At 35.7% G+C, this 20,894-nt stretch overlaps 1 long non-coding RNA gene across 1 annotated transcript in view; it reads left to right on the top strand.

Annotated features, from left to right (window-relative positions):
• The first annotated feature begins 3,472 nt into the window (after window positions 1-3,472).
• Window positions 3,473-20,894, top strand: part of LOC141513982 (uncharacterized) — a 46,518-nt gene continuing 29,096 nt past the window's right edge. The window contains exon 1 of the long non-coding RNA XR_012475919.1: window positions 3,473-3,560. This is a non-coding gene — a long non-coding RNA (uncharacterized LOC141513982). The remainder of the gene's footprint in view (window positions 3,561-20,894) is intronic.

Below are 20,894 nucleotides of genomic sequence, written 5' to 3'. Positions count from 1 at the left end.
TTTAAGCTCTTCAATGAACTTTTGTATTTGAATCCAATTTATAGACTGTTTTGATACCTCCCTGTTGAGTGATTTTTTTTTTTTAGGTTTTTGCAAGGCAAATGGGGTTAAGTGGTTTGCCCAAGGCCACATAGCTAGGCAATTATTAAGTGTCTGAGACCAGATTTGAACCCAGGTACTCCTGACTCCAAGGCTGGTGCTTTATCCACTACGCCACCTAGCTGCCCCAGTGAGTGATTTTTTTACTGATTTCTTCTTCATGAATGGCATTGCTGTCATCTTTGTAAAGTAGTTTTCTATAGTGAGCCCTCTTTTAGATTTTCTGCTCATCATTTTTGTTTTAGCTCTGCTCATGAGATATTTAGGGAGGATAGATCCAAGGGTTTTTTTTTTTTTTTTTTTGCGCTTGGGGTGTGATCCTTGGCTTGCCGTTGGCTGAGATGTTGCCTGTGGAGTTCAGATAACATTTCATTTTAACTGATAAAATGATTTGCTCAGTTATTTTTATGTTGGTAAAGTGCTGCGAGTGACCTTTAAATATTTGAATCCTAGGAAACATCACTCCACCTTATAGTTCTGCTCTTCTTTGCTCTTCATTCTCCAAGAGGATCATGACATTAGTAAGTGATGCCATAACTACAAGTGAGTTTTACTTTTGAGCGAGGGCTATGCAAAGTAACCAGCCTCAGTTTCTTCTCCAGAACCATCTAGGTCCAGTGGCAAGGTATAAATCAGTATAAGTGGAGATGTTCCCAAATCATACAAAGGTAGCATTGGTGAAGCAGAAGTCTGGAGTCAACAGGACATAGATTTTATTTCAATTCTACCTCTTAAGGTCTGTGTAATCTTGGAGTAGTTACCTCATTTCCTCTGAGCTTTAACATCTGCATCTGTAAAATGGGGCTAAACAATTTAAACATTGACTATCTTACAGCTTCCCTGCCCTCCCTGTCCCTTTCTATTAGTCTATATCTGTGATTGGTATCTTGACAAAAAAAAAGCCAAAAATTTCCTCACTACACTCCCTCCACCCTTTTCGCAGAAGTAGGAGATCCACAAGTGTAGTGCATTTTATCTATTATCAGATATTTTTTCATATATTCATTAGTTAAAATTATTTTTTCTCAATATTTTATACTTATAATTTTGTTATTTATTTCTTGGAAGGTGAAGGGATAAAAGGATCATTTTAGTAATGTAAAACAAAAGACATCAATAAAAAATTAATTTTTTAAAAATAAGACCAAAACTCTCTCCCTCAAACAAGGCAAATCAGCAACTTTTCTGTAATTTACAGTCTTGGAGAGTTTTGTGTTAATGGTGGGATGTGGTAATGAGAGATAGTATATATCACAGATAAGATGTAGATCTTGTTCCTCTTGTTTAAGAGATCAGTTCTCTAGTATATATTAAACTACCTCTCTGATCTTCAGTTTTCTCATCAATATAATGGAAAATGATAATACTTGTATAATCTACTTTAGAAGGTTTCTATGAGAAAATCACTTTGCAAACATTAAGCTATAGAAATGCTATAGAAATGATAACAAGATATCATTGCTTACTGTTGTGTGTGTGGTGTGTGTGTGTGTGTGTGTGTGTAAAAATCACTCATATACATTCGTAGATATGTGTGCATAATGTCTTCTGGATTTGGTAATACACTACTTGAATGCAGTGACTATGTTTCATACTCCTTTGAATTCCCCACAGTCTTGTATATCAGTAAAGATTTCTTGATTTGGATAATGTTACAGATTGCAGCACTTTAATGTCATTGGACAGGAGAGCCCCTGGGGAAGCTCTTGAATTGTCTGCTTCTTAAGAACATTGGATGTTGAAACTGTGCCACTAAGCCCTTAGCAGTTTCACTTCAGGCAGCTTGCTTTGTCAGAATGTGCAGTGTGGCATCCATTTTTGTTGGTCAATTTTGATTTGTAAGGCTTTTAACATAGTCTGTTCTTAGAAGTGAAAAATACCCTTTCTTTGGATAGGAAATGACAGGATTTCATGGAGAATTAGGGAGTTGGTCCCTCGCCTGTTTTCTTCTTTCGAGGTAAGCTGCCATTGAAGGAACAAAAAAACCACATAGTGCCTGCCTTCTTGGAAAATCCCCTGTTCCCCTGCCAGGTGACTCTTAGGCTTGCTTAGGAAGGCAGGGCAACAGGAAACAATAGGTAAGGAGTTTCCAAATGAAATATCTGGAAATTGTGTTTCTCAGCCCATTTAGCACAGCACCTGCTAAATATTGAAACTTAACTCCCTTTTTCAAAATTCTCCTCTAGATGGCTCATCATTTAAGCTTATGAATGACGTTGCAAAAGTCTCTCCCTCTCCAACCCCCCCCCCCCGCCTCCTCTTTCTCTACCTTCCCCCCCATCTCTCTCTTTTTGCAGTTTCTGGTTCAACTTAATGAGACCAATAAACCAGTAGATGTCACTCTGGGCAGCAAAATAGAACTATTGTTTGTAGCTTCTATTCAAAATCGGACATGGTACACCTGCTTTCAACCATATTCAAGCATCTCAGGAATGACACATCTGAATTATGATGTAGTCTGCATTGCCAGTTTTTTTTATAATTCGAAATAAGAGGGCTGAGAGCTGCCACTTTCTTTTCTCTCTCATTCAGCCAGAATGCCAAAAAATTAGTTATACCATTCAACTGGGTACTAGGAAAACAACTCAGTTAAAAACAGAGGAAGGAACTTTATATTTTAAAGCAATATTTCTGTGTTTGCAGTTCAAACAATAAATCTTACTGAGACTGAGAGGAAGTACTAGATTTATGACTGAATGCATGTGACTGGATAAGCTCAAATATAAAATCAGAGAAGACAGAGGATGAAGGGTCTGCCTTGAATTTACACTTGACCCCAACCTAATTTCTTATGGTTCTTTTATGTGACTCCTTTGCTCTAGCCAGGTTTTAGTACTTAATGAGCTTCAAACATATTATAATTATACCCAGTTGAAGACCTTTGCTTACCACTGATCTAGTTGTCATTTTTTTAGTCGTTATCTTCCTTGACATCTTTGCAACATTTGACCATATCAACCATCATGCTGTCCTACTGGAGACAGGGTACAGCATGGGAGACACTGGCATGGGACCACCCAGCATATTGTGAGCCCTCATCAGAGAAAGTTCTATGCTCTCTGAGCAAGACAGAATTGATGTGGGTCAAATGAAATGTGACCCAAGTGTCCATATGGACTATTTGTGCCTGATCTGTGGTAGAGCACTCTGGGCTCATTTTGGTCTGATTAGCAACAGTTGGACCCATTGTATCTTTTTCCTAATATCGTGGTGTCCTTTAGGTCTTTGATAACAAAGGACCAGACCGACAACCACCATGTGACACTGTATATACTCTACTGTTTCTTTTTCTTTAATAATACCTCTGTAGTCTCTCTCTCTCTCTGTCTCTCCATCTCTCTCTCTCTCTCACACATACACACACACACACACACACACACACACACACACACACACCCTCAGAGTTGGAAGATCCGAGAAAAGGACCAGGTCTTTGCTTGGGAGTAGATAGAACATTTTAAGTAAGTAGACAAAAGTTGAATTTTTTGTTTTTATGCCTGTTTTGTCTTCTAGGAGAAGGATCCTTGCATTGCAAAGGAAGGACCAACAATAGACAAAAAAGGAATTGATACCCAGTTTAACTAATGACAGAATAGACACTGGACCTTTGATTCCCTTGGCAAAAGAACCTTCCTGAGAAGAAAATTTCCTTGATCTGTGTGTAATAATACCTCCTTGCCTGACTCATTTAATCAGCATATGTCAAGGGGGAAATTGAACCAGGTCTTGCTGGCGCTGAGGTTGGTTCTGTATCTACTTCACTGCACAGCCTCTTTATTTAAGGACACAGGAAGAAAGTACCTATTTGCCCTTGAAGATTTCAAATTATTTGTCCAGAAAAGCTTTATCTTTTCAATGTAGAATTCTTCCCCTTTAAGAATGTTATTGTTATTCTTTTTAAACTAGATCAAAAGGTCTTTCTTTGTCTCATTTCTCCTCTAGGCTTAATCTCTTCATGAGTATTTCTCAGAAATCTGAGACCTGGAAAAGACCTTATCTTTAAAATGTCAATGTCTCCTAGTGCATCTGGAGCTATCTTCAGTAGTACTGATCTATATATGCCACTGGACCCAGATGGCTCCTGGAGAGAGAGTGTTGGCAGTGACTTTGCCTAGCTCTCCCTCACTTAGGTTCAATTCACTTACATATCTTGGTCCTCTTTGTGAATGAAGGAAATACAAAAATAATTTCCTCTTTACTTAGGAAGACAAGAAAAAAAAGTACCTATTTGCCCTTGAAGATTTCTAGACACCTGACCTGAATAAACTCTATCCTTAGATACTCAAAGTTTTCTTGGTAACTACTGGAAGATCTCAGAAAATGAGATTACTGATTTTGTCTCTCCCTCCCTCCCTTTTTCCTGCCTTGCACCCTTTTTCTCCTTCCCTCCCTTTTTTCCCTTCCTTCCACCTCTCTCTTTCATCCATTCATTCTTTCTTTCTCTTTCTTTTCTATATTTACCACCTATCTGTTAATGCCATCTTTATGCCTATAATCTAGATTTTTATCATTAATTATCTCTTATATGTATATAATTGATACTCTATAGACTTCCCCTTTTTTGAATGCTGAGGGTATGATCCATGAATTTGCCTTTCTTTGTAGTTCCAATATTTAACACTGTGCCTTATATGTTGTAAGTCCCTAATAAGTATGCTTTCACTAGCTGACCAATTTGAAAAGTAGTTAAATGACCTAGAGACATAGAGAATAGAAGCTCTGGAGGACCATGATAGCTGGTTCAAGTTCTTTCAGGTCAAAGAAAGATTAGATTTTTTTTTCTGTTTAGTACTAGAGGCAAATCAGGATCAATATATGGAAATTTCTTTCTTTTTTTTGATTGATGATCTGTTTTTTAAAAATTTATTTTCTTCCGTATGCACATGTATATTTTTAACTTACAAAATTTCTTTCCCACCACCCTCTGCTTAGTGAACTGTCGGGTTGGCATTGCACATGCATATTTTTGATAAACATGTTTACAGATTAGTTATTTTTTGCATGAGGAATTAGGAATAAGGAAAAGAGATACTTAAGAGATTTTTATAAAGTGTTCATTAGATTCTGAAGATTTTATTTTTGTTGTGTTTTGTTCTGTTTTTCTTCCTCTGGATGGGGATAACATTGTCCATAGTAAGTCTATTACTGTTGTCCTAGCTCTCTAAAGCTATTGAGAGAACCTGCTTCCATCAAGATTATTCATCTCATAAGTATTGTTGTTAATTTGTACATTGTTTTCTTGGTTCTACTCCCTTTGCTTAGCATCAGATCCTGTAAGTCATTTCATGCTTCTCTAGAGTCTGACCCTTTATGATTTTTTATAGAACAATAGTATTCAGATATTATAACTTGTTTAGCCATTCCCCAATTGATGGGCATCCGTCACTTTCCAATTCTTTTCTGCTACAAAAAGAGTTGCTATGAATATTTTGGAACATGTGGAATTTTTCTCTTATTTTATAATTTCTCTGGATATCGACCTAGAATTGAAGTTGCTGGGTCAAAGGATATGAACAGTTCTATTGCTCTTTGGGCATAGTCCCATATTGCTCTCCAAATATATGGAAATTTCAAAAAGAGAAAGTTAAGTTTGAGGTCAGGAAAAACTTTCTATGAATAAGACTTGTCCAAAATAGCATGGACTATTTAAGTTCTTCTTTTTTGAGGTCTTTAAGTCAAGACCCTATGACTACTTTCTGTGAATATTAAAATTGAGGATTCCATTTAGGGATGCATTGCATTAAGTGGCCACTGAGGTCTTCCCTTCCAGCTCTCAATTTCTGTGATTTCTTCATTGATTCTTTCTTCTCTTGCTTTACTTTTGAATATGCCTGTTCCTCTTTGAAGTGCCCAGTATAGTGATAGGTATTATTGACTTTTAATAGAAGTGGAAGAAATATGATCTCTGATCTTGAGAACCTTACAACTTATCAAACAGTATATGATAGTATTTAAGCAAGTGATAGGGCAGTCAGGTAACATAATGATAGAGTGAAATCTTCAGGACTGAAGACAGTGAAACTCATGTTCCTGAGTTCAAATCTGGCCACAGGAACTTTATTAGCAGTGTAACACTGGGCAAGTCACTTAACCAATTTTGCCTCAGTTTTCTCATCTGCAAAAGGAATAGCTCTCTATTATCTTTGCTAGGGAAATGAGAATTTGGACACAACTGAATATTAATGAATAACAGCAACAAGAAGTCATGTTGTCTGGAAACAATTTTGAAAATTTTAACAAAAAGTGAAATATGATGAATTTAGAATTAGAAAAATGAAGAGACCCAAAAAATTGTCATTAATGGGTCATTCTCTATGTAGAAGGAAGGCTCCAGTAGATGACTTCTTGGATTTCTTCTTATCCTCTTATTATTTAACATTCTGATCAATAATCACTGATGACATGCTAATTGAATTTCAGTTTTACACAAAACTGGGATCTAACCAACATGGGATACATCCAACAATGTAATATGATGGATGACAAAGTCATTATCTAGAATGTTCTTGATAGGACAGCATAATATGCTAAGTTTGTTAAGAATTTAATTGGTCTACACATTAATTTCTTTGCTTGATATGGAAAAAATCAACTACAATAGGTAAAAGAGGGATTTATAATAATATTGAAAAGGAAGACTAAAGGTGAGACAGGATTTAAATAACAAAAAAATGGAACTCCAACTAAGCTTATTAAAATAGCTCCAATCTATTAAACAGTATTATGCAAAAAGTGAAAAATTGCTTTTGAATAGTAAAACCTCCAGGTGGTCCTATTTGCAAAGGTCATCTGATTATTAAATCAAAACTCAATCCTGAAGCCTTCATAAGACCCATGACCAAAGTAAAAAAAAATAACCAAAGAATTCTCATAGGACCATTTAAGGCTTATAGTTGGGCTGGTAGTACATTTAGTTAATTTATTGAAACATATATCCTGGTTCCAAAAAAGAGAGTGAGTTGCAAAAATGACTATTAGATATATTTCAAAAATTTCACAGGACTTCTCTGTGCTCTTTAGTCTCATGTTTTTAAATAGTTTTTCCCTGAGGTATATTATTTAGCTGTGAATCTTTTAATTCCATGATTTTAGAAACAATAGAATTCAATTGATCCAAAGAATAATGGAGAGTATATGAAGAATTAATGTTACAATGTTATCAATGAAATATCACAAGATCTAAAGGAAGCCTTCTTTTATATTGAATATGTCTTCTAAGGGGAATCTATTGATGAACATGTAAAAAAAAAAATCACATAAAGCAACAAGCCATGGATGGATTATACATGGATGGATTATAACATTGGCTGTGAGAATACTAACACTTATCATTAACAAATTGAAGAAATATTTCAATGACAATGATAATTAAATAATTTCTGATCAACTATTTATGTTTTGAGGAACTTCAATTGTTTGCTAATCTAATTTCTTTTCCATTCCCCCCCCCTCAGATTTCTTACACTGGTTAGATCAAGGGAAAGATACCTGTGCACTTGTATACATACACATGCATATTTCTCCTTTGATTTCATTGTTAAAGGGAAAGAGTTGGAGAAGGAAATGGGAGGGAATACTTTTTTTTAATGGAGTTCAACATATCCTCTTCAAATTCAAAGTTTAGAGTTTCCTGGCTTAATTACTTACTTATACACACACACACACACACACACACACACACACACACAGAGTCTTTATATGAATGAATAATTGTACAATCACTTATAAAATGCTTGTTATGTACACATATTGTGTTAAGATACAAATAAAAAAAAGCAATGAAGTCATTGCTTTTAAGGATTTCCCTTCTAAGTAGGGGAGTTACAACATTAAAAACAAATTCAGCTTTAGGTCAAATGTAAAGGACTGGAAACCCTAAAGTTTCAATGTGGGTAGACAATAAGGTCGAAGTATTCTTCATTCATTCATAGTAGAGTGCCATGGATCTGTCAGGTATAGAAGAGTAAGTCAGATGGCAGAGTCTGGGAGATCTTAAGAGGCAGTAGGAAAGTAGGGATAAAATCTGCTGTTGCTTTATCTTTTGGGAAGGTATAGAATTGATGACACTCAACACATGCAGGCAGTGTGAACTGCTTAAACAACCAGAATGGATTCTAGAAAGCTTAGGACCTGGGGTATTGAAGTTGGGGGAAGATCAAAGGGAAAGGGTGTTGTTGGGTGTGTCACAGTTTTCAACCATCCAGCTCCTACAAGTGGATAGACTGGGGCCAGGAGAATGTGAAGAAGGTCCTCTGGAAGTGGGTCCTCTTGTAGCTTGGTAGTCTCTGATAGGTTAATGATAGAACTTGGGCCAAGTCTTACTATCTTTGAGACCCTTTCTATAACCCCTATGCCAAGTTCTCTTTCATCTACTATCGATGTAATTCACCTAAATTTTATCTTAGCATTACTTTATCAATGGAATTAAGAGATATAGTCTGGGACATAGTACAGGAAGGCAAATTAAGAACAATTTGAATGTCAGGATCCAAAGAATAATCATAAATGATTCAGTATCAACTTGAAGGAAGGTCTGCAATGGAATATTTCAGGTAATCTATGATGGGTCTTATGCTATTTAATATTTTTATCAACAAATTGAATAAAGTCATAAATTTCAGTCTTATTCAATTTACAGATGCTACAAAGTTGGTAGGGATAATTAACTGTTTGGATGACAAAGTTGCATTCAAAAAATCTAATAATCATAGATTTAATGATGGAGATTGTGAAAAGTATTTAGTCCAATACCTTTATTTTATAGGTGAAAGTACTGAGGCACAGAGAGGTAAAGTTACTTATCCAATGTCACATAGAGAGTAAGTGGCAGAACTGGGATTCAATCTCATCTTCTTCAAAACTCTTCTTATCACATCATGATTTCTCCTTTACTAAGAACATTGGGCTAAATCTAATAATAAAAATACTAATAGTGTTAATGTAGTCATGTCTCATTTCAAAAAGTATATTTCATGAGTACAAGATTATTGGAAGAATGACTAGAGGGCAGATGACCTCTAAAGGGTCTCAGTTATTTAGTGGACTACAAGGTCAATTTGAGTAAATAGTGAGATATGGCAATGAAAAATGCTAGTGGGGTATTAAATTGCATTACAAAGAAAGGAAAAAAAATTCTTAGTCTCTAGAACTTAGGAAGGATAGTCCCATTATAAATTGCCTTGAGAAAATCACTTCTAGTGTTATTTTTATTTAATTCTCAGGTTATAGTTTAAAGAGAACATCAATAAACTGTAGATTATAGAGAAAAATAGTATAGGGTCTCATTAAGACTTAGTCATATTTATTTTGAAATCAAGATTAAATGGGGTAGAAACATGATAGTTATTTTTAAATATAGTACATGAAAGTCCTATATAAGAAGAACTAGATGATCCTTAAGGGTTGCACTAAAAATAAAGAGTAGATGTTATTCAGAAACTTTTTAAAATAAAGAGGAAAAGTTACACAGAAGCTTAAGTTTAAGTTAAGAAAAACTGCCAAAGACTTAGGGGATGAAAAAATTGAATAGACTGCCTAAAAAGTTATATTTAACTTCATTAGTCATTTCTAAGCTAGTTGGTTGAATACAGTATTCAAGTGAAGATTAGATCAGATGGACACTGAAGTTCTTTTTAATTGAGATTCTCTGATTCTGTGATCTTGTATATGTGGAGATACATTGGGTTTAGGGTGGCAGCCTTCAAAGGAGAAGGCTGTTAAATAAAATTATAATATTTCCCTCAAGCAGAGAAGTCAGTTAGAATGATATTGGTAATACTGCTGTAATTCATTTTTTCTCCATACCTATTGGAAATTTCATTCATGGAGTTATATAGTTAGACTATTTAAATGGCATGTTATTAATAAATGGATTTTCTAATCCAAGGGAATTTTTCCTCTTATATGTGTATTAAATATATTTAAGTATGGACACTGATATTCTCAAAGATAAGATTCTTATCTTCTGATGTCAAAGTGAACTTACAATAACTGGAAAAATATATAAAGAAAGAAGAGGAAATGATGGAAGAAAGGAAAAAAGAAGGAAGGAAAGAAGGATAGGAAGGAAAAAAAGAAAGTGAGAAAGAAGAAATGAAGGAAGGCAGACAAAAAAGGAAGGGAGGAAGGAAAGGAGGAATTAAAAAGGAATAGAGAAAGGAAGGAAGAAAGGAAAACGAACAAAAATATCTCTAAGGACTTAATGTCAAAAATGATTTTTTAATTCTTTGAATAGTTTTAGGATTTTATATCTTTTTTTCTTCTGGCACAGTAGTTATATTAATACACAAGAAAATACTTTTTGTTGGCATATCAGCTCTGTTATTCTAAAGTTTAAAAATGGAATTTTGTGAATAGTCACTCTAAAGTCTGTACAATTATATAATATATTAGATTATCAAGATTTCCATAACTTTTATAAAATTACTAATTAATCAAAAGCTCCTAGTAGAAAAGATTATTTTTTCCCTATTCTGAAATTTCCAGTGAAGGGGCATGCAGAGGGTAAAAGTAAAATAAACCAGCATGCTATTTTATTCAGTGAGCTTTAATGAACATAGTGAACATTTTTGTATATTATCTAAATGTATTTCGTAATATATTTTGTATATTATCTAAATGTATTATTATGAGAACTTGTAGTATCAATTAAAATAATCTTAAAAAAGAATATATGAAGGCTTCCAATCAGTATTTGTTGTTCATTTAGATTTTTTGCGCAAATTATGTTTTCAACTCAAAGACTTTGTTATCAACAGCTTTATATTATCATTCCTATTAAAACATTTGGGATACCTAGGATCCCAACATTTCAGAGTTGGAAATGGCCATCTAATTGAATCAGAATTCTTTCTACAATACCTTTGAGGATCTCCAGTGAGGGCTAATTCATTGTCTCCTAATGTAGCTCATTCTACTTCAGAATACTTCTAATTATGTGAATATTTTCCCTGACATCAAGCTCAAAATTGAATCTTTATAGCTTCCACTCAGTACTACTAGATTTGCCTCTGGGAACAAACTAAATAGGTCTAATCTTTCTTCCAGTTGATGACCTTTCAAATACTTGAAGATATTCTTCCTTGTTTCTTCTTTATTTTAAATCTAACAAATATACACATTTTCCTTTTAATAATACTTATGTGGCATGAATTCAAGGCCATCCTGATTGCTCTCAGCCAGATTATCACTATTTTTCTTAAAATGAAGCTGGGGGGGTGGCTAGGTGGCGCAGTGAATAAAGCACCGTCAGGAGTACATGGGTTCAAATCCAGCCTCAGACACTTAATAATTACCTAGCTGTGTGGCCTTGGGCAAACCACTTAACCCCCTTTGCCTTGCAAAAAAAAAATGAAGCTCTAGGAACTAAAAACAATATTCCAGGTATATAAGTATATATCAGAAAGCAGACCTTAAAACCACTAAGGACAACCCTTCTTTGATATGGTACATTTTGCCTCTGGATCATATCTATATGGGGCAGCAAATCCGAGTCCATTGTAATCTAATATTATATCTCTAGAACTTAAAGTAAAATTGTAATTTTCAAAGTAATAGATTCATTCAAAATTCTGACTAGGCAGCTAAACCAGCTTTACTGTGTTGACACTGCTCTTGCCTCCTTGGGCTGTTAAATTAAACTATAATGTGACCCTGCCTATGAAATTTTTGCAATTGGACCAGAGTCTGATTTCATTCAGTACATGAACTAGTGATAATTCCTTCTAATAATCAATTTCAGTTAAAAATGAATTTTTAAATGAAGAAAAATGATCAAACTATTCAATTAGGCCTGATGAAATCTTCCCTAAGGGTAGAAAAACCTGATGGAATCAGGAGATTTGATAACTGTTGAAATCTAGCACATGAACATATTTATTGTTACCAAATCACTTATTCACTATTTTTTTCACTTTTAAATTAAGATTTGGATTTTGGATAGATAATGTTTCTTAGAGTATAACTTCTCTAGAACAGATAATTTCCAGTTAACTTCTTTGTTCACTACTGAATATGAGAACTTGTAGTATCAATTAGCTAATGTTAGAAATTTTTTTTTATCACTTCTTTAGGACTGCTTTCCTTTCCCTGAAAAAGTAAGTTTATTTTGATTCAGCAAATGCTCTATTAAGCACATTTTCTATGCCAGTCATTGTTCTAGGGTTTGGCAATAGAAAGATACAAATAAAACAGTATCTTATCCCAGGAACCTCATGTTTAATGGAATTGGAGTTGAAAGTTATTAGATGGTAATGATGGTGAAAACAATATTTGCAAAAATATATTAAGTACAAAATTATTTTTATTATTCCATCCTTGTTTGGAAGTGCCAGTGAGAAGACTCCTTCTAACAAAGCAGAATAAAAAGTGTTCTGCAGTTTTTAAGTCTCAGAAAATTACCCAAACCACTTAAATGATACATAATGATATGTCATATCAAAAGTGTGATATGAATTGTCCAAGTCCAGACTCTGTCTATTATAACATGCTGTGAAAAGTAAATGTATATGAATCTGGGTACTAAATGCTAAAGTTAGTATCTGATAATGTCATCTGATACTAATGACAAGCATTATTTAGAAATTTAAGGTTTATGAAGTACTGCTCTTATCTATTCTTATCTATTTTGTCTATCTAATCTTAATCTGTCCTATGAAGAAATATTATCCCTTATAAATTGTCCTCCCCCATTAGGATGTTAAGTTATTTGAGAGCAAGAACTGTCATTCTTTTTGCCTGTATTTTTATCCCCAGATATAACAACTTAGCAGACTTTCAAACATATACTTATCCTTTAATGAAATGCTTGTTGAGTTGAGAGAGGCAATGGATTGTCTAGGGTCACATAGTAAAAGCCTTTTTGATCCCAAATCCAACAGTCCACTGTGTCACCTAGCTGCTAAATTGAACCTTGAGGGATTCAAACCTTGAGAAATTCAAAGTGACAGAAATGAGCAATTCAAAGGGAAAGAAATGAGAAGAGAATGCATTCTAGGTTTTGCTATTGACAGTCTACCTGTCTCCTCTTGTAGGGATGTGTTATTATATGTATGAAAAACAAGAAGTCGCCAGTTGTATTAGGTGGCAGAGTGCATGAAGGAGAATAATAATAATAAATAAAAGGAACACACATTTTATATAACATTCTTATACTTTAGAACTCTGCTATTTGACTATGATTGTTTGATTATTGTCCTTAATTGAAGAAGATCATATTCCAATCAAAAATGTTCAGCATGTCTAGCATACTCCTTAAAAGGGCTAGATCTATTTAAAGTTACAATAGTTACAAAGAGTTCACTATTATTGTGGGAGAAATCAAAGGAGACAAAGTATTTTCTTGCCTTGTAAATAGGGTTTACAGTGGATGACAACACCCGCACATCCTCACCACAGGTACAAAAGGGGAAAATAAAGTAGAAAGACTATTTAAAGCTTGAAAATCAACCCAGATTCTTTTGGGGCTACTTTGTCACCTTGAATGATTTATAGAATATATTCTCTTTCATGCTCAGGCAAGAGTCTGATATAATGTTGTATTGGCAGAGATCATAAAGTACCTGTCAAGTTGGCATTAAAAAACAGTACTCAGCTATATCACTGTCCAACTGTGATTCAAGGCAAAATTTATATAAAAGATCACAGAGACTCTATGGCAAAGTCTTTCTTATTTAGACCATGGTTGCTGGTACATTGGTGTGTCCATTTTGAATAGCTACAGGTAGTCTTGAAATAGATTTAAAAATAGAAAGTAAGAAATGTCATGCTGCTGTATCTCACTCGCAGATGACCTAATAGAAAAAAAAATCTAAATGTTTAAAATCTGAATTAGAGGATTCATAATTTCATTATAAAATAATTTATTTGCATAATGTTAAAGGTTTTTTTAGGTTTTTGCAAGGCAAATGGGGTTAAGTAGCTTGCACAAGCTAGGTAATTATTAAGTGTCTGAGACCGGATTTGAACCCAGGTACTCCTGACTCCAGGGCTGGTGCTTTATCCACTGTTCCACCTAGCTGCCCCATAGTTGAAGTTTTTAATTATTTTTTATAGAATCTGATGAAGTCTATGGAGTCCTCAAAATAATGCTTTTAAATATATGTATATTATAATTAAAAAGTATTTCAAAGGAAATGAATTTTACTGAAATAAAGTTATAATTTTGAAAAAGAAATCCAGTTCATGAACCTCAGGTTAAGAATCCCTGATTAAACATTCAATTTTCTTAGTAGATTTAGTTGTATGTTGGCTGTTAACTATTTTATATAAAGATAGTGTTGTTGAAGGGAGAGAGGTACTTTAGCAATAAAGATAATAAAGCATAATATGATACCAAGGGAAAAAAGAATTTGGTTTTCCAAAATACTATTCAGAGGAACATGCTCTATTTAGAATAGCACATTGCTCTCCTTCTCTGTGTCAACCAAAAGTAAATTCAATTTTTTTCAATAAATAGGAATTAAAACCCCAATATTCTTTAATGACAAAAAATCAAAGCTTCCATTTACAAATAAATGTGCTAATGTTATGTCTCTATAATTTAGAGTCAGGAATGTGTAGTGTAGATGGGAATTGGGACATCTTGCTATAGATATTGGGCTCCTTAAGAGCCTTCTTTCAAAAAGAGTTGGTTAAAGGAACATCTGTATCAGGTAGATTTCTGACAATTGAAAGGGTTTGCTTAGGAAAAAAAATTGATTAGAACATTATTTTCAAATTAATCTTAGGATTACAGCTCTTAAAAAGATCAGAAATCAGGATTGATCCCATGTCTTCTGATTTAGTACCAGATCCAGAATTTTTTCATGAAAATTTTTATTTTATTTTATTTTATTTTTTAGGATTTTGCAAGGCAAATGGGGTTAAGTGACTTGCCCAAGGCCACACAGCTAGTATTTATTAAGTATCTGAGTCTGGATTTGAACTCAGGTATTCCTGACTCCAGGGCCAGTCCTCTAACCAGTGTGCCACCGAGCCGCCCCCATGACAAATTTTAATAGAGCTTTAAAGAACTCATGGACTCTAATAATTATTATTATTGACACTTTACATCAAGGATCACATTTTTTTACTTTCAGCATCTATAACACGGCACAGTGATTGGTGTATACCAAGTAATTACTAAATGTTTATTGTCTCACATATTTAATTTTAATCCATAAAAATCATAATACTACTATTTCCATACATTTAAAATTTTGGAAATAGAAAATTTTATTTTTCATGTGAGATAGAATAATCTAGTGACTAGGGGAACCTAGGAAAACCTAGGTACAAGTGTGGTCTCTAATTTGCACTGTCTTTGTAACCCTAACCAAGTCACTTAACCTTCACTCTAAGGAGCTCTCTAAGATTTTGAGTTGCAGAGATGACAACAACTTGCATTGATAAAGGGAATTTCTCCACTTGGAAACCACAAGTGTTATCACTATAGAAATTTAGCATTTTAGACCTTTGATCAGTAGTGCCATACTTTAAGAATTTTAAGTAAGCTTTCAGGATGTGGTTTGAATTAAATTTTTAGTCAGAGTCAATCATATAATATTGAACATAATTATTCATTTTATCTTGACAGTCCTTATGTGGGACAAGAAATTAAATTCAATTCAAAAGACATTTATCAAAAAAACAGTCTTCTTTGTACAAAGCACTGCGGCAATAAAGAGGGGAATGAAGAAATGGTTCTTGCCATCCAGCTGCTTTCATTTCAATGGTGTCAGGGGCGGCGGTGGTGGTGGCGGTGGTGGCGGTGGCGGTGGTGGCGGTGGCGGTGGTGGCGGTGGCGGTGGTGGCGGTGGCGGCGGCGGTGGTGGTGGTGGTGGCGGTGGTAAACCCAAGATTTACAGAGAGAAGGAAATTCAAGATAACTTTAGAAGAATCAGAGCACTAATGTCTGAAGCAATTGAGATTGCTTTGGAGGTGGAGTCTAAGAGGTGGAAGTGAGGAGGGAGTGAGTGTTTTTCAGAAAGTAGAGTCTAGGTAATAGCAATTAAGTCAGTTTCACTAGAACCTAGAATTTGTGAAGGAAGTTTAAGTGAAATAACCTGTAGAGATTGGCTAGAGCTAGATTGTGAAAGGCTTTATTTAAAACTCAAATAGAGGTGCTTCTATTTTTATCTTAGAGTCGATAAAATTACTATTGAAGCTCTTTGATAAGAGAAGTGACAGGTCAAGCCTTATACATTAGGATGATTATTTTGGTAACTGTATGGAAGAAAAGTTTACCCACCTTCACCAAAAAAGTCTCCAATAGAATGAGGGACAAAAGGAACAAGTCATTTTCAAGCATTCCTCTATGTAACCAGGTAGCCATAGAAGCTATAATCCCAATTCTAGGCTATGTCTTTCTTAATTGGCATTATCTAAAGTGCTGATTTTTTGTGTGTCCAAGATACAATAAAGAATTGCTGAATATAGCTCATGGCTTTATGGATCTATGCCCTTGGGGCTATCAGACTGATTTTTTTCCCTTTTTTTTTCTTTAATATTTATTTATTCTCATTTTGTACAATTTTTTATACATTAATAAAATATTTTTGTTTAAGAGTAAGCAAAATACCTTCCCCCCCAAAAATGTAGATTCACTTGAGTGATAAAGGGGAGAGAAAAAAATGAAAATGAAAATAAAAAAAAAATAATAGTAATAATTGTAGGTATGGCCAGGTGGCACAGTGGATGGAGCACCAGCCCTGGAGCCAGGAGCACCTGAGCCCATATCCAGGCCCCATACACCCAACAATCACCCAGCTGTGTGACTTGCAAGCCACCCCAACCCCACTGCCCTGCATAAACCAAAAAAAGGGAAAAAAAAGTCCTAAAATAAAATAATAATAATAGTAGGCGCAGCTGGGTGGCAGACAGAGCACTGGTCCTTGAGCCAGGAGCACTGGGGTCCAAATCAGGCCTCAGACACCCCATGATCACCCTGCTATGTGGCCCCCGGCAGGCCACCCAGCCCCATTTTTCCTGTACCCCATAATAATAATAATAATAATAATAATAATAATAATAATAATAATGATAATAATGATGATGATGATGAAAAATGTACTTCAGTCTGTGTTCCAACACCATCAACTCTATCATGGGTGGATCACTTTCTTTATGATAAGTCCATCACAAAAGTTACTTCCATATTTTTCCACCATTGCCAATTGATGCTTGCAACTCCCTCCATTCGTACTTCTCCACTACCATGTACTATGTTTTCTCTCTCCTTTCACTGACTCTGCTGTAAGGTAGCTGAGTGATGCAGCAGACAGATCCCTGGCCCTGAGGCCAAGAGGCCCTGAGTCCTCATACCACCCCTTAGGCCCAGCATCCACCCAGCCCTATGGTCCCCGATAGGCCATCCAATCCCAGCCCCTTGCAATAAGTAAAAAAGAAAATGTGCTATATCTGACCACTCTCTCCTCATGGTCCATCCTCTTCTCCTTCATTCACATCCCCCTCCTTCCTGTCTCCTTTCTCTCCTTCTTACTCCAGATAACCCCATTGAATATATATGCTGTTTCCTCTCCTGGCCATCTCTGATGAGAGAGCAGATTCCCTCATTCCCCCTTGCCTTCCCCCCTTCCATATCATTGTAATAGCTCATTGTAATAAAGAAAAATCTTATTATGTGAAATATCTTGGCCTATTCCCCCTCGCCTTTTTTTTTCTCCCATTACATTTCCCTTTTTTCTACTGACTCCATTTTTACACCATATTTTATCTTCAAATTCAGCTTTCTCCTGTGCTTCATCTATAAAAGCTCCTTCTGCCTGCTCTCTTAATTGAGAAGGTTCATATGAGTATTATCAGTGTCATTTTTCTTATACAGGAATACATGTAGTTCATCATTAAGTGCCTCATATTTTACCCTTCTCCTCCAATCTCTATGCTTCACCTGAGTCCTGTATTTAAAGATGAACCCTTCTGTTCAGCTTCCAACAGGAACATTTGAAATTCCCTTGGTTCATTGAAAGTCCATCTCTTTCCCTGGAAGAAGACATTCACTTTTGCTGGGTAGTTGATTCTCGGTTACATTCTAAATTCTTTTGCATTCCGGTATATTATATTCCAAGCTCTATGGGCTTCCAATGAAGTTGCTGCTAAGTCCTGTGTGATCCTGACTGCAGCTCCACGATATTTGAACTGTGTCCTTCTGGCTGCTTGTAATATTTTCTCTTTGACTTGGGAGTTCTGGAACTTGGCTATAATATTCCTTGAGGTTGGTTTTATGAGATCTCTTTCCTCAGGGGGGATCTTTGGATTCTCTCCATTTCTATTTTGCCCTCTGCTTCTAGGATATCAGGGCAATTTTCCTGTAGTAATTCTTTGAAAATGATGTCAAGGCTCTTTTACTGATCATGACTTTCAGCTATTCCAATAATTTTAAAATTATCTTTCCTAAATCTGTTTTCCATATCAGTTGTCTTTTCAATGAGATGTTTCACATTTTCTTCTAATTTTTCATTCTTTTGGTTTTGAAGTATTGAGTCCTGATTTCTTGTAAATTCATCAATTTCCCCGAGTTCTATTCTTTGTCTGAAGGATTTGTTTTCCTCAGAGAGCTTTCTTATCTCTTTTTTCCATCTGGCCAATTCTGCTTTTTAAGGCATTCTTCTCCTCAATAACTTTTTGAACTGTTTTATCTAAGCTTGTTTTTAGCATGCTATTTTCTTCAGCATTTTTTTTTGGATTTCCTTGACTAAACTACTGACTTCATTTTCATGTTTTTCCTGCATCTCTCTCATTTCTTTTCCCAGTTTTCTTCTAACTCCCTCATTTGATTTTCAGTCTTTTTTGAGCTCTGTCATAGCCTGAGCCCAATTTCTGTTTTTCTTGGAGTCTTTAGATCCAGGAGCTTGTGCTTCCTCATCTTCAGACTGAGTGTTTTGATCCTTCTTGGGCTCACAGGCAAAATATTTCTCAATGGTGTTCCTCTTTTTTTCTCTGCTTGCTCTGCCTGAGCCTGTTTTGGGGGTGCTTCCTGAGCTTTTCGGACACTCCCATAAGGATCTCAGTGTGTGAGGCTCTGCCCTCCCTCTTGGTCTGTGAATGACCATATCTGCCCCCCCTCTGCTCTGGGGCTGAGGTGGGGGGGATCTACTGTTCTATGGGGGGGTCCTAGACTGCGATCAGGATCTGAATGTGGTCAGAACCCCAGAGTCCTGTTCCAGGGACAGAGGACAGAGCTGGGCAGTCTCTCTCTCTCTCTGCCTCTGCTCCCTTCCTAGGCTCAGCTAGCTCATGCCCTGAGGGCTCCTGCTTACTGGCTTCTGCATCCTGTTCCTGCATGTGGGCTTCTCTGGCCAAGCTGCTTGTTGTGTGCCCTGAGGACTGGGCTTTACATGCTCACTCTGGCAGAGGTTCCCCCACTGTTCCTCCAATTTGTGCCTGGTGCTCCCCGGGGTGTAGATAAGGAAACAACCCTGCTAGTATGAGCCACGGCTCTTAGTGTACTGGGGCTGCCTCCAAGAGGCTGAAGTTCTTTCCCTCTGGTGGGCCACCCCTCTGGCGGGCCACCCCTCTGGCAGGCCACCCCTCCAATCCCAGGGAGCAGAGCCTTTCTGCTCTTTTCCAGGTTACCTTGAGTAGGAGAACTGCCACACGAGGTCCCTCTGTGGGTTCTGTCTCTCGAAAATTTAGTTAGAGTCCTTAGTTTAGAAGATTTATGAGAGAGCACCTAAAAGATGATCCTCTCTTGTCACCATCTTGGTTCCGCCCCCCCCCCAGACCGATTAATTTTTTAATTTCCAAATATAGTGGAAAGAATGCTAAGGGGCGGCTAGGTTGCATAGTGGTTAAAGCACTGGCCTTGGAGTCAGGAGTACCTGGGTTCAAATCCGGTCTCAGAAACTTAATAATTACCTAGCTGTGTGGCCTTGGGCAAGCCACTTAACCCCATTTGCCTTGCAAAAATAAAAAAGAATGCTGGACTTTGTCTTAAAAGACATAAATTTGAATCCCAGTTCTCACATTTAATCAGTTTTTGACCCTGTAAAAATCACCTAACTTTTCTTGACTGTCGGTTACTTCATCTGTAAAATTAGAATATCCATGAACATTTATCGGAATACTTTCTATAGAACAAAATTCAGTAAGCTCTGAATAAGGCAAGAACAGAATAACATGACAAAAAAATGAACAATTTGACTCACTACTAATGTGACAATCATAAATGAATCAACTGTCTATATAATCAGTTCATCAACTTGTAAAAGCAAAAATAAGAATTAGTATAAATCTAGAATAAAGAATCAAAATGAGGCAAAAGAGATAATGTATTATTGAAACAACCCACTCATTACCTGTTTAAACTGATAGGGACAGAAAAAAAGAACATTGAAAAGCATTCTAAAAATGTAACGGGTGCAAAAGAGTCTTTCGAAAACACTCTGGTCAACACACATTTCATGTACTTGGTAAGAAGAGAGATATAATATCCAAAGGCTGGGTTAGAATATAACACAATTTTACAAACTATGCAGAGAGTAGTACCAGGTGTCCAACCATATTACTAAGCAGTAAACATCAACATTATTTGATGCTAGTTAGATATATATAGTTTGAATAAAGTATATAGTACAATATATCCACAATAAAGTATATAACACAAAGAAATATATTGACACAATCTGATATGGGATAAACTTAAAGACTTCAGCTAATTGGGGTAAGAATTCACTATTTGACAAAAAGTACTTGGAAAACTTGACAATGGTCTGGCAGAAATTTGGTTTAGGCCAATACCTTACAATAACTACCAAGATAAACTGCAATTGATGCATAACTCATTTATGAAAAGGATA

The sequence above is a fragment of the Macrotis lagotis genome, chromosome 1 (assembly GCF_037893015.1).
Source record: "Macrotis lagotis isolate mMagLag1 chromosome 1, bilby.v1.9.chrom.fasta, whole genome shotgun sequence".
Taxonomy (NCBI): Eukaryota; Metazoa; Chordata; class Mammalia; order Peramelemorphia; family Peramelidae; genus Macrotis; species Macrotis lagotis.
The sequence above is the reverse complement of the archived record's forward strand: the minus strand, read 5'-3'. Positions and strand labels throughout refer to the sequence as shown.